Genomic DNA, 12,888 nt, shown 5'->3' on the forward strand with positions numbered 1-12,888 from the left:
ATTAAGCATTTTCAAGCTAGGCAAAAGGCTCATTGAAATAGTAACCAAATTTCCCCAGTAGTTTAATTAAACTGAAATGCCTATTAGCATAAAATCAAAATCATATCATTTTTGTGAAAAAAGACATCCTGAATGTAGATAAAAGAGTTCAGATCAAGTTATTTCCAGAGAAATACATTCTAATTGGTTTCCTCCATTTACAGGGACCCTTTGGATGAGTTCCTTACCATTTGAATAATTCAGTGTCCTTGATTCATATCACCACACTCTCCTGCCATTTTCTGGTTTAGATTTGTGTACCCTCCCATACCCACACCACCTGAGGGACACAATCTAAAATTCAGTAAGTTTGGTCGAGAGAATGAAGATAAATAATTTGAAGAATATTGGAATTTTAGATGAAAATACTTGGTGTCTTAAGAAAAGGTTGCTTAGATTCACTTCTCACCCTACAAATCATAGCAGAGAAAGAAAATTCAATCCCTCTTCTGTTTGAACATGACAGGGAAAGAATTTCAGAAGTAGACATATTTGCAGTCAGTAGAGAAATTGCTAATGCTCAGGGACATTTCAAGCAGATGTGGTCTCCCTGGGATCCTGAGGGAAGGAGAGAAGACAGACCTTAGGAAACCATGTGCCTTCTCAGAGCTCACCATGTGACTCAGTCACCCAGATCAAAAGTGTAAAGTTCCTCCAAACTTGAGATCAGCTTTTCTACTTGATCTTCTCCAGCCACTACCCAATTTGCTTCCCTCACTCCACAACACATTCAGTACCCTGTTCCAAATAATTAGGGCCGTTAGTGGGAAAATCTGGAGGGGGCAAGCTCAGTTACTCTTGGGAAGACCCTTCCGTCTATGGAAGAAGAGGCATCTAGGCGTTGCCTACTCCCGACACTTGCTCAAATTCCACAAACCTTTGAGAATGTTTCTTTGCTGACTCATAGCCTAATCCCCAGGTAAGAATGCCTCCAGAGGCCCTTCTCCTCGCAGGTAGAGCTGATGTTAGAAAAGGGTTTGGGCCAAGAAAGGCTAAAAGCGGATTTCAGAAACTCCCCTTCCGGTTATAGCATAGATCCCTATGATTAACCTGTTACTAACTTAGTCTTTGTTTAAACCTTATTTGTAAAGCTAGGTTGGAAGCAATGCATTCCACTCTACCATAGCATTCTGAAGGCAAGGATAATACCCAATTTCTTTTCAACTGCCAGAATTTACCTCGGTGCCTGGATATAAAACAGATTCTCAAAAGCATGCAAGTTAAGGAAACAGCTGATCAAGTAGGTAAATGAAGCAACTTATCTTCTTCACCATTAAAAATTAGAGTGAGCTTTTCTTAGAATGCCTTTAAAATTTTTTTATAACATGATTTTATAAATGTTTTATCAAAGGAAAGTGATCTCATCTAAAATTAAAGAAATATATTTCAGATTCTACTACACTCAATGCTACTAAGAAGGGTCTTTATTTACAGATAGTTGGATATGATAAAAATTTTCAGCAAACTTTTTGAGACTTAAAGAATCTATGGCTAAATCTATTATTTTTTTCCAATGCTCAAAGATACCCCTATTGATTCTAAAATCAAAGAACAGACAGAAGTTCAAGTGGGTTGTAAACTTGGCAACAACATACTCTACCAAGAAATAAAAAAGAATTTGGTTTCAAAATCTGTTACAGTACAGGCATCTTCTGGTTTTCCTTTTACAAGAGAAGTCCAAGAAAAAAGAATTGTAACGTCACTTAACACAATGAAATATACTTTATGTAACTAACAATATTAAAACCGCTTTTCTGAAAATGAGGCCAAAGGATGTAACTCCCTTTGAAAAATCAGTTTGGAAAAATAAGCCACTTAGTGACCATCATCTTGCCTTAGGTGTGGGTGTTTAACCTCCTCTTGTCATTTGGACCTTGATGACCTAAAGTGATCACCCTTTACTGTCATCACTCATCTGATAGCAGTGTTTCTCCATTGTATTTCTGTTTGCATTTTACTGTTTATAAGCCCAGGACTGTCCTGTCTATATGGTGCTTCCCTCTGCTCTCATGAATATCGCAAAGGATACAACAGCTTGATTAGACTTTTTCTGTGGTCATTATTGAGAACATCTCTTCCGAACAGTTTTTGGCACTTGAATTTGTTCTTCATATGTCAGTGCAATTGTGCCCTAAAGGAAGAGTCAGTGCTGCAGGGACAAAGGGGCTTAATTCTAAATGTGCCCAAGGACTCTTATGACAGGCAGTCTTACTGTCTGCAAGGGCTGCTAAATATCCTCAGATTCTAGATTTGAAACATTAGATGGAACTTCTAGAGAACAGAAGCACAGTCTTTCACTCCATTGCATCTTCTAATCTAGCACATTGCCTAACACACAGTAAGCCTTCAGTAGACATATGTTTGTGGAAAGAACCAATATAGCAAAGTATAGTAATCTCTCTCCTAGAGGGTGGATAGTTATCCAGCTTTATGATTAATTTATTTTACTTTGAAGTTTAGGAAGTATTCCTTGTAAATTGTGTGTCTCTAAAAACAATATACTGGGAATTGTGTTTTTCATTGCTATGATATTAAATAAAATTCATTTTTTAAAAAAATATTTTTTAATTATAGTTGGACACAATACCTTTATTTTTATTTGTTTTTATTTTTGTGTAGTGCTGAGGATCAAACCCACCACCTGGCACGTGCTAGGCAAGCACTCTACCGCTGAGCCACAGCCTCAGCCCCAGTAAAGTGCATTTTTAGTATTTTTCTTTACTCTATATTTTAACCTTAATTTATAGCTTGTCACTTAGACAAGTACCTCAAAGGATGGGCCGTGTCTTACAATTCTCTAATCAGTGCCTAGACAATCAATGTTCAATCAGAGCAGCTGATTAGAAAAGGCTGCTATACGAATGACTGAGAATATAAAAAAATAATGTCTACTGTGTTTAAAATAATATGGAAGCAATAAAAATAATATTGCTGGTGCCAAAAAAAGGTAATATGGAAGACATTCTTTAGAGAATCATCAAAATGCTAGTGAACAAGCCAGAGATGAAAGGATTAAATTTGACAGATATGAAGGATAATGTCCCAATCTTCTCTCCATTTTTGTTCTAAGCTTGGATGGTTTGAGATCCCTAAAAACTCAAATTTCCTTTTTGTTACAGAGGAAATGAATTCAAATTAAAGCAAAAAGATACAATGTTACATGAATACTGGGTTAAATTGTCTGGCTGATTGTGGTAGTTGTATCACTCAGGCAGAGAAAAAAAAACATATTCTAAAAGGGTTTAACTGAAGAGAGTTTTGAAAAGGGACCATTTACCAAAGTGGGCTGGATTCATGGAACCACCAAAGAAACACCCAAGGCTAGCAAGAACAGAAAGCCATTGTCACTTTTAGGTCTGGGGAAACAGTGTGATCCTGGTCCTGGAACCAATAAAAGTTGGAGCTTTAAAAGAAAGACTCAAAGGGGTCTTTTATCCTAAAGATGCAGCCACTTTTAAACTGTCCCTAGAAAAGGAGGCGATGGATATGTGATCCTTTCCCTTTCTCCTGTCCATCCATCTCCTTCTTCTCCTGGCACATCCCATTGACTAAACACAAGTCAAAGCCTCGAGTACAGGCAGGGCAGACAATGATGGGAATGGAGGGTAGTGGAGACCAGGAAGGGTGAGTGTAGAATAATGCACACACATTACCTCCCTGAAAAGACTCTGTCTCTCACAGAGCCATGAGTCCCTGTGAGGCCTCTAGAGTACAGCTGGAGATGAAATCATCAGCTTGACTTTTGATGGAAACTTTGGTTCTAAGTTGGTCAATATTTATTTTCTTCTCCAACTTGGGTTATTAGTTTTGATCAACTAGGCTGCCATAGAAAAGGACTACTCCTTCTTTCTGTCTGAGCATTAGATGTAATCACCTGCCAATCAACTGGTTAACTAAAGCAAGGATAAATGTTTGTTCCCACTCAGATTCACAAGAGAGGGGAAAAAAAAAATTGGACTAGTTATCACTAGAACTATGCTAGTTGAATCAGTACAGAAATTAAACACTCAAGAGAAGTCAAAATTTGAAATCTACTTATTATCTCACCTGGAGAGACTGTTCATGTAGTCCTAGAAATGTCTATTATTCTGTTTTCAAAGATCTAAATTAAAATTTGCCATTACTTGACATTCTTACAGGATAACGAATGAACATTTAGTACTCAAAATTGGATCTCCCCCCTTCTTTTTATCTCAGGAATGTCTAATAAATAAGTATCCTTGTAGACAAAGAAGATAAGTGTGGTTAAACAATACAATCTTTATAGATTCACAGAAATGTTCTACTTCAGAAATATCTAACTGTATTAAAATCCTGGCTTTTTTCATTCCAAGATCCTGGGTCACCAATTATTCCCTGATTACTCTATGCCACAAAGCTCCAGGAACCCTGGCCTCTTTTCATTCCTCTGACAGAAGCATAGTAGGGGAAGGGAGATCGAGGACAGATATCATTGGGTCACATTCTCTGAATATATTACCCCAGAGTGTTCTTTTCAACGATTTTCAAGGTAAGGTGTTAATCTGACAGTTTTTAGAGAGAAAGGTATTCACACTGCTAGAGGGGCCAGATGAGTTATATATTTAAAAATACAATGGTCAGTTAATTGGACCAACATAGGGGTTTGGTTTTTTTTTTTTTTTTTCATTTTTGTTTTTGTTTTTTCTCATTGATAGCTCAGCAAATGTCCTCAGGTCAGATGCCAGAAGATAGTATAGGTGCATACTTTTTTCTTTCTTTCTTTTTTTCTTTTTTGTAGGAAGAATTGAACCCAATGTTACTTAACCAGTGAGCTATATCCCCAGCCCTTTTTAATATTTTTATTAGAGACAAAGTCTCACTGAGTTGCTTAGGACCTCACTAGTTGCTGAGGCTGGGTTTGAACTCATAATCCTCCTGCTTTGGCCTCCCGAGTCACTGGGATTACAGCAATACACCACCAAGACCAGTTTAGAATTCTTGAGTAGTAAACTTTATACTTTAAATTCCATGGATGTGATGGGCGCAGTGGACACCCCTGTAATCCCAGTGACTCCAGAGATAGAGGCAGGAGGATCTCGAGTTCAAAGCCAGCCTCAGCAAAAGCAAGGCACTAAGCAACTCATTGAGACCCTATCTCTAAATAAAATACAAAATAGGGCTAGGAGTGTGAGTTCAATCCCCTGTATGAAAAAAAAAATTCTATATGCTTTCAGGTGTTCATATGAAGCAGCATTTCAGATAAGCAAAGGCCAAGGAAATAGAGCATCCATGGATTCTTCCTGAAAAAGAAGTGTACAAGATATATAGCAGCCTACCAGATAAGGGAGTCCTGTTTGAGTGGACAGGCAAGACAGAGTCTGAAGAATTATAAATATAATTGTGAATAAGATAAATTATCATGAATATTTAAAAAATAACAATTACTGGATCTAAAATTCTAGATCATGTCATAGAAAGTTATAATAGAAGAGAAACTGTTAAATATGGATTCATTAGGAAGTCAATAGATACTGTTTAGTTCTCAACATTGACAATTATAATTTTAAATGGGTAAAATTTTGATGTTAATATTGTTAAATACAAAAATATTCTATAAACCTTTGGAATTACTGTGGGTGGAGGGGACAAAGAAACAAAGGAAATATAGTCCACTGGCAAAAGAATATGAATTGAAAACTAATTATATTAATAAAACTATCAAATATTGAGTGTCAGAGTAAGCTATGCAATTTACCTTATCTCCTTTTATTCTCTTTCTAGTCTCTGTGATAACTATGATCCAACTCAAAATCAATCTACTTACGCATGAAATTAGGTCAGTTTTTATTGATACACCAGTAAGTAGAAGGACGACGGTTAAAAACGTGTGTTCTGATTAGTTTTAGCCACTAGTAATTTTGATCTGACAAAGATGCTGAGGCTGAATTCCAGTATAGCAGAAAAATCTGTCATGGACTATTAGTGATACCTATTTCCAGAAAAAGAGGGAGGATTTGTATCCAGTGTGCCACATTTTTACTACATCCATCACAATTGTAAAAGTAGATAATATACAATTATAACCAATAAGATTGAATGTATATCACATGAAAATGGAGCTAGAATAAATATATCTAAACAAAGAAATAGATTTAAAGGTCATTCAAAAATTCTATTCACATTTAAAATAAAGAATCAAAGAAAAGTAAAGAGTAGAATGAATGAGCAAGATAAATACCAAAAAGTATGCCAATGAAACAACAAGAAAACAGAAAATATAGCATGTATTACATACAAAAATTTATGAATTAAGACCACAACTAAGATGAAAGGCAGACATAGTATTCTCCATTCTTAGAGAATATGAAATAAAAATAAATTATTTAATTGATGACATAGAAAATAAATTTAAAAGATTGAGTTTAAAAAATCACTAATTCAAGAAGTAAAAAATCCTGAAATTTCAGTAGTTTCTGAAGAGATTAAGTGCTGCTGGTGGCATGTACCCTGAGTCCCAGTTATTGAAGGCAAATCATAAAGAAATTAAAAGTTGCCACAAAATTTTATCTTTTATGGTATTTTTATAAGAAAAAAAATAATATATGATGTGACAAAAGCAGGATATAAAGTGTGCATATTATGATTATTATTTTACAACACAGACACACACATGCATGTGCTCAAAGACAATTCAACCTGCAGAAATATTTTCCTAAATGATTAGATTATATATGAATCTTTTTTGCTTTTTTGCATTTCTTCACCACTATGTATTGCTTCTATCATAATGAACAACAAGTAATGGTATTAAGCCAAGAAAAGTTAATTTTAGAGAAGCAGCTTTCCACCCCCCCCCCTTAATGATGAAGAAAGTTTATTCTAACAAAAGAACAAAGGAAAAACAGCTAAACTGAAGCAATCAGTAAGAGAAAAGGGAAGGGGGAAGAGAGAGAAAAGGAAATGGGAAAAAAAGGAGGGGTGGGATTCCTGGGCTAAGGAACTTGAACCAAAAGTATCAGCAGGATGCTGCTAATGGAAGTTATCAGAATGTTACATAGAAACCTTGCAGGGGAAGTCTTCTACCAAGACTTCTGGCATAGAAGGAAGAATCAACTTGTCTCAGGAATGTCTTCCATAACAACTAATTCTCCTGGGTCACAGTCAAGACATAAGCTCCATGAGGGCAGGTGTCTTTGCTGACACTGTGGACTATCTTAGGACTGCATAGGACATGGGGGACCAAGGCTCATTTGTTAAGAATGAAGATTTCCTCAAGAGCCACCCAGGCTCTGCCTCCAAAGTCTGTTGCCGTCAGTAATTAACAGTGCCTTGATCCACAGCAAGAACATTTTTCCAAGCTATAGATAGATAATACAAGTAGGTTTCAGAATAAATACATGGAATAAATACATCTAAACAAAGAAATAGACTTAAGCATCATTCAAAAATTCTATTCACATTCAAAATAAAGAATCAAAGAAAAGTAAAAAAGCAAAATGAATGAGCAAAATAAATACCAAAAGTATGCCGACAAAACAAGATGAAAACGGAAATTATAACATGTACAATATACAAAAATTCATGAACTAAGACCAAAACTAAGGTGAAAGGCAGACATAATATTCTCCATTCTTAGAGAATATAAAATGAAAATAAATTATTTAATTGATGATCAAAATCATCCTTGACAGGAAGGCACTATGATCTCAAATGAGCAATTCCAGAAGGATACAAGCTAAATCCTTCATTTAGTTTTCAGAATATGTATTCCTTAGTTTCAAAGTAGAGGCCCATGTTGGCATAACTCAACCCTGGGAGCACCATTTCTAACTAAACTCCACAATCTTAGGCTGTGTATGGAACCAAAATACCCAGAAATAGGGATGAGAACAATCTTCCTGCCAACCATGCTGGCCAGACCAGTTCTCAGCTGGCTTCGGAAACAAGATCTGGAAGCCAGGCTTTACAGCAAGCATTATTAAGTAAGAGCTTATTGGAAAGTACAAGGGACAAACAATAGGAAATCCTGTCCTATGAGGACTGATCTAAAGGGACTGGGGGGACTACACTAAGGAGAAAGACCTGGAAAGTACAAGAGAACTGTCTTCAGAAAAGGGGGTTAGTTGTGTTCTGTTTGTTACTTCACTGAGTTTTACTGTGATCAATAAATGAAAAATTCTATGGATTTCAGCATTTTCTGAAAAGTATAATATGCTTTTAGGTTCTAATCACATAGGAACAATTCCCCATAACAAGAATTGTGAACACTGCTAGGTGACATCTATTAGGATTATTCTAGAAGGGATTCCTGCATTATATGGTACATGACACCATCTTGACTTCTTACCTGGAGACTGTGGCCAATGGAGAGATTTTGTTAGTCTAGAAAACATTTTTAAATTAATTTTTAAATGCCCTTGGGGAACAACCAGAGTAGTCCACACAATCCACACCACACCACTCCTGGTTCTGAACCCAGCTGCTTCACATACTTAGGCTACCTGCTCACCTCCTAAGGGTGTTTGCATTTGCCTCATCTGCAAAGTCCACTCCAGTTCTAAGATACCTTGGTCTGTGACTCAGCTTCAACCCTGAGCTCTCACAGAAATTTTCTATCATTATAAGATGGAAGAGATAGGAACTCGGCAATGACATAAATGAATTAGAATCTCTGATGAAGGCAGTGAGTCCAAACATTTTCAGGTTGTTCTCTTTCTCTATACAACTTTGGCCTGCCATACTATTCTTTTTCTCCCTCTGCCTTCTTAACCTTTCAATTCCATAGGTTTTTTTTTCCCCTGAGCCTTTATGAACAGACTATTTAAGATGTAAAAATTTTCACTTAGGATTCAGAAGCTTTTATTATCATTACAGTCCAGAAAAGCAGCCTTCAGGTTGACTTGGCTTACTCATTTGAACCATCCCAAGGTTCTTGGTAGGGATCTGGCTCCTCGCTCTGTGGTTGGTGTAATGCTGCCATCTAGTGATTATTTAGATAAAGTGCCTGAGGCATTGGCCTCCTCCCAGGCACAAAATGTTTTTAAATGTATATAACAGTGAAGTAGTCCTGCACCAGGCAGGGTCCACCTAATTGGGAGGATAAAACTGATATTCATGAAGACAGCTGTGTACTGAAAAAGGAAACTTATAATGAATATTAATATTAATCACAGTGATCATTCATGATGTTTAATAATAATATCAATAGTGATTGAGTTATAATAATGATGCTCTGCAGGAAATATATATACATATATATAATGACTTTCATATAATATTTTTCAATATCTTTCACATGAAGTAAATATATATATATATATATATATATATATAATTAGATTTTTTTTTATTTCTTACATACATGACAATAGTGGATATTATTCTAATCAAAACTCCACAAATAACAGTATCATATTCATTCTTTCCACATGAGGGATCAGACACAAAGAGGGCAAGCAGACTTCCCCCAGATTACATAGCTCATAAATAAAAGAGTGAGAATTTGAACCAGATCGGTGGCTCCAGATCTTCTAGATGATTCAGTCACGGAGCCTAGCAGCATTTCAGCAGTGTTCATCATAGAGAAGTTGGCCTGGTGGGAGAACCAGCCATTGAAACAACACAACAAAATCATGTGGAAGGTTGGTAGTGAAGGGTTCTATTTATCTAACTGGTTTGGAACAAGAGCCAGCCAGGAGTGGAAGGCTGGGGTAATAAGATCTAGCTGGAGGACAAGGACTGGTAGCAGACAAGTTGGAAGTCAAGGCCCCCATTTAGCAGAGTAAGGAAGAGCTCTGGCTCTTGGATATGTTAAGTGCTCAGGGGAAATTCTCTTGAGGATCCTGAGACTTGGGTTGCTCACTCTTGGTCTAGCTAGCTTCAGGGACTGACCTGGGCATGCTGGTACCATTGCTGTTACTCTTACCAAAAGCCCAACTGCCTTTCCTGAAGTCCAGCCTCCCTTGTGATACACATTCATATGAGGGTGGGGGAGTGATAAATGATACACATTTGTTTTTGTCTGTTTGTTTAATAATCCATCATAGCCATCCTGAGCTAGGTGATTTCTCATCCTTTGTCTTTTTAAATTCCTACAACCCTAAGGGAATATTTAGAATTTGGAAGCCCAGTATCTAGGTGCTTAGGGTCTAGTTGCTGAAAAGGTGCTTTATAAGGAGCAAGAATTTTGAACCTCCTAAAGAAATTAACCCATCTGTAAATTGTCCCACATTTTGCTTGCTGAGTTTCTTAAAATAATTTAGATGCATGCATTCAACGTTTAGAGCAAACACAGGATAAAAAGCTTCATTCCTGACAGAACCATGCCCAACTCCACCATTTGATCTCATCACACAAGTGAGGTTCTTAAAGCCTGATGGACTCACAGATTCTCTTAAGTCAGTTTCCGAGATTTGTTTGGTTTTGCTTTATAGTTAATGAAAAGTACCAGTTATTTGACAAATATACCCCTTTTAGAGGAGATTACTCCTTGTACTTTTTAGAGGCCCTTCATGTATATGGTTGTTTATTCTGTCCTCCATACATGAAGGGCTTCTGCATCCACAGCCCAACCACAGAACAAAAATATTCGGAGGAACAAAGCTTTTATAACTGATCATATACAACACATAACATTGACATTGTATTAGCTATTATAAATAATCTAAGAAGATTTAAATTACATGAAAAGCATCCTAAAAACACAAAGTACACGTAGCAGGGCATGGTGGTACATGCCTGTAATCCCAGCAGCTCAGGAGGCTGAGGGAGGAGGATCACAAGTTCAAAGCCAGCCTCAGCAAAAGTGAGGCGCTAGGCAACTCAGTGAGACCCTGTCTCTAAATAAAATACAAAATAGGGCTCAGGATGTGGCTAAGTGGTCAAGTGCCCCTGAATTTAATAGCCAATAATTTCCCTCTCTCCCACAAAGAAAACCTAACTCAAAAAACAAAGAAGATATGTGAAGGTTATATGCTAACACTATGCCATTTTTTTTTTAATATAAGGGACTTGAGCATCTGAGGATTTTGGAATTCTGGGAGAGGTCCTGGAACCAATCTCCTACCCATACCAGGGACATCTGTATTTGCATTTGAACCAGACTGTTATGGGCCACCCAGTCCGTGGATGAATACTCTGTAACACATCATTTTATTCTAATATTCTAATTTATCATTCCATTTTTCATTGTAAGAAGGGGAATGGCAAACATCATATGTGAAGTTTATACTCCAGAATAAAAATTACTTAGATATTATCTGGAAAGTTGAAATAATAATGACATACTGGGAGTCCTTCAGTTTGTAGTGCAAATTTTATACCAAAACATAAAGAAAGAACAAGAGGTTGCAAAGTCTACCTTGCCATCCTCCAACAAGGGTTCAAGCATCCTGTTGGGTTTCTAATGCTATGTAGTATGGGGGTGGGGAGTGAAGGGTGGAAGTTAGTCCTGTCCTCTTCTCTCCTGTCTGCATACTGTACTGCAGAGGGGCTTTGGGAGTGAGTAGTAACAGGCAGCCAGGGGTCCTGAAGCTTGTATGATAAGCTTGCAAGATGGGGTTCATGTAGAAAATATTTGAAGACAGGGTGTCCACACTATAGGGTTGTGCCAAAATGACAGGGCCCGTTGCAAAATACTTTAAAAAAATTATATTCTGCACTGAGCTTTTGAAAGTTTACTACCATCATCATCATTTATTTTTTTCACAGAAGCACAAATTTTTCTCCTAACTCTGAAAGGATCTAGAAAGTTTTAATACTGATTGAGTTAAAATTATAATAAAAGCATTAAAATCACATGTGTTACACAAATTAAATATACATTTAATTTGTATATTTAAAATGTATTTATTTCTATAATAAATACACAATCAATAGTCTCTATTTTCTCTGACAATAAGTAAACAAGTCTATTACCCAAGTTAAATGTTCTGTACATATTGCACATGTTAAAGGAATATCTTTGGGGTAGCTATTACCATGCACACAACTCAGTTTTATAATAATAAGTGCTAATTTTTGCAGACTTTTCACTTTTCTAGGTCTTTGTTATAATCCCCATAACACATTGCTATTATTTTTGTTTATTCAATTATCTTCTTTGTGTGTGTGTGTGTGTGTGTGTGTGTGTGTGCCAGGATTGAACCCAGAGTCACTTAACCACTAAGCCACATTCCCAGCCCTTTTTTTATATTTTATTTCAAGAATGGTCTCACTGAGTTGCTTTAGGACCTCACTAAGTTGCTGAGGCTGTCTTTGAATTTGTGATTCTCCTGCCTTGACCTCCTGTGCCACTGGGATTACAGGCTTGTGCCACCACACCTGGCTTAGGAAAAGATTCTCATCTAAAATTTAGTAACAATTTAGTAAAAGGAAAAAGAATATGTAAATATACACACACGTACAAATTTTAGTTTTTTACTGTTTTATTAGTGTAGCATTTAAGGCGTGTAAGGTCTCCTTCTGAATTTTCTTCCCCTTAGTAAAGAATCTGCTCACAACCATATTGTTATTGAGTTTTTTGTTTGTTTGTTTGGAGGGGTGCCAGGGACTGAACTCAGGGACACTCAACCACTGAGCCACATCCCCAGCCCTATTTTGTATTTTATTTAGAGACAGGGTCTCACTGAGTTCTTAGCACCTTGTTATTGAGGTTAGCTTTGAACTCTTGACTCTCCTGCCTCAGCCTCCCAAGCTGCTGGGATTACATGCATGCATGACCGTGCCTGGCTGTAATTTAGTTTTGAGAGAAGTTAGTTCCCCTTCCTTTAGTACATGCTTTCCTCTTTGTATTGGGAAACTAGAGATGCAGATTTACATGAACTCTTTAGCAACTAAGAGAGAAAGTCATGGAATTCCTTTATTCCTATGTGCTTGGCATTTGTGGAG

At 36.8% G+C, this 12,888-nt stretch overlaps 1 protein-coding gene across 1 annotated transcript in view; it reads left to right on the plus strand.

Annotated features, from left to right (window-relative positions):
- The window catches only part of Itprid1 (ITPR interacting domain containing 1), an 85,690-nt gene that overhangs the window by 57,380 nt on the left and 15,422 nt on the right, over positions 1 to 12,888 (plus strand). The window lies entirely within an intron of this gene.

This window comes from Urocitellus parryii, chromosome 3 (assembly GCF_045843805.1).
Source record: "Urocitellus parryii isolate mUroPar1 chromosome 3, mUroPar1.hap1, whole genome shotgun sequence".
Lineage (NCBI taxonomy): Eukaryota > Metazoa > Chordata > Mammalia > Rodentia > Sciuridae > Urocitellus > Urocitellus parryii.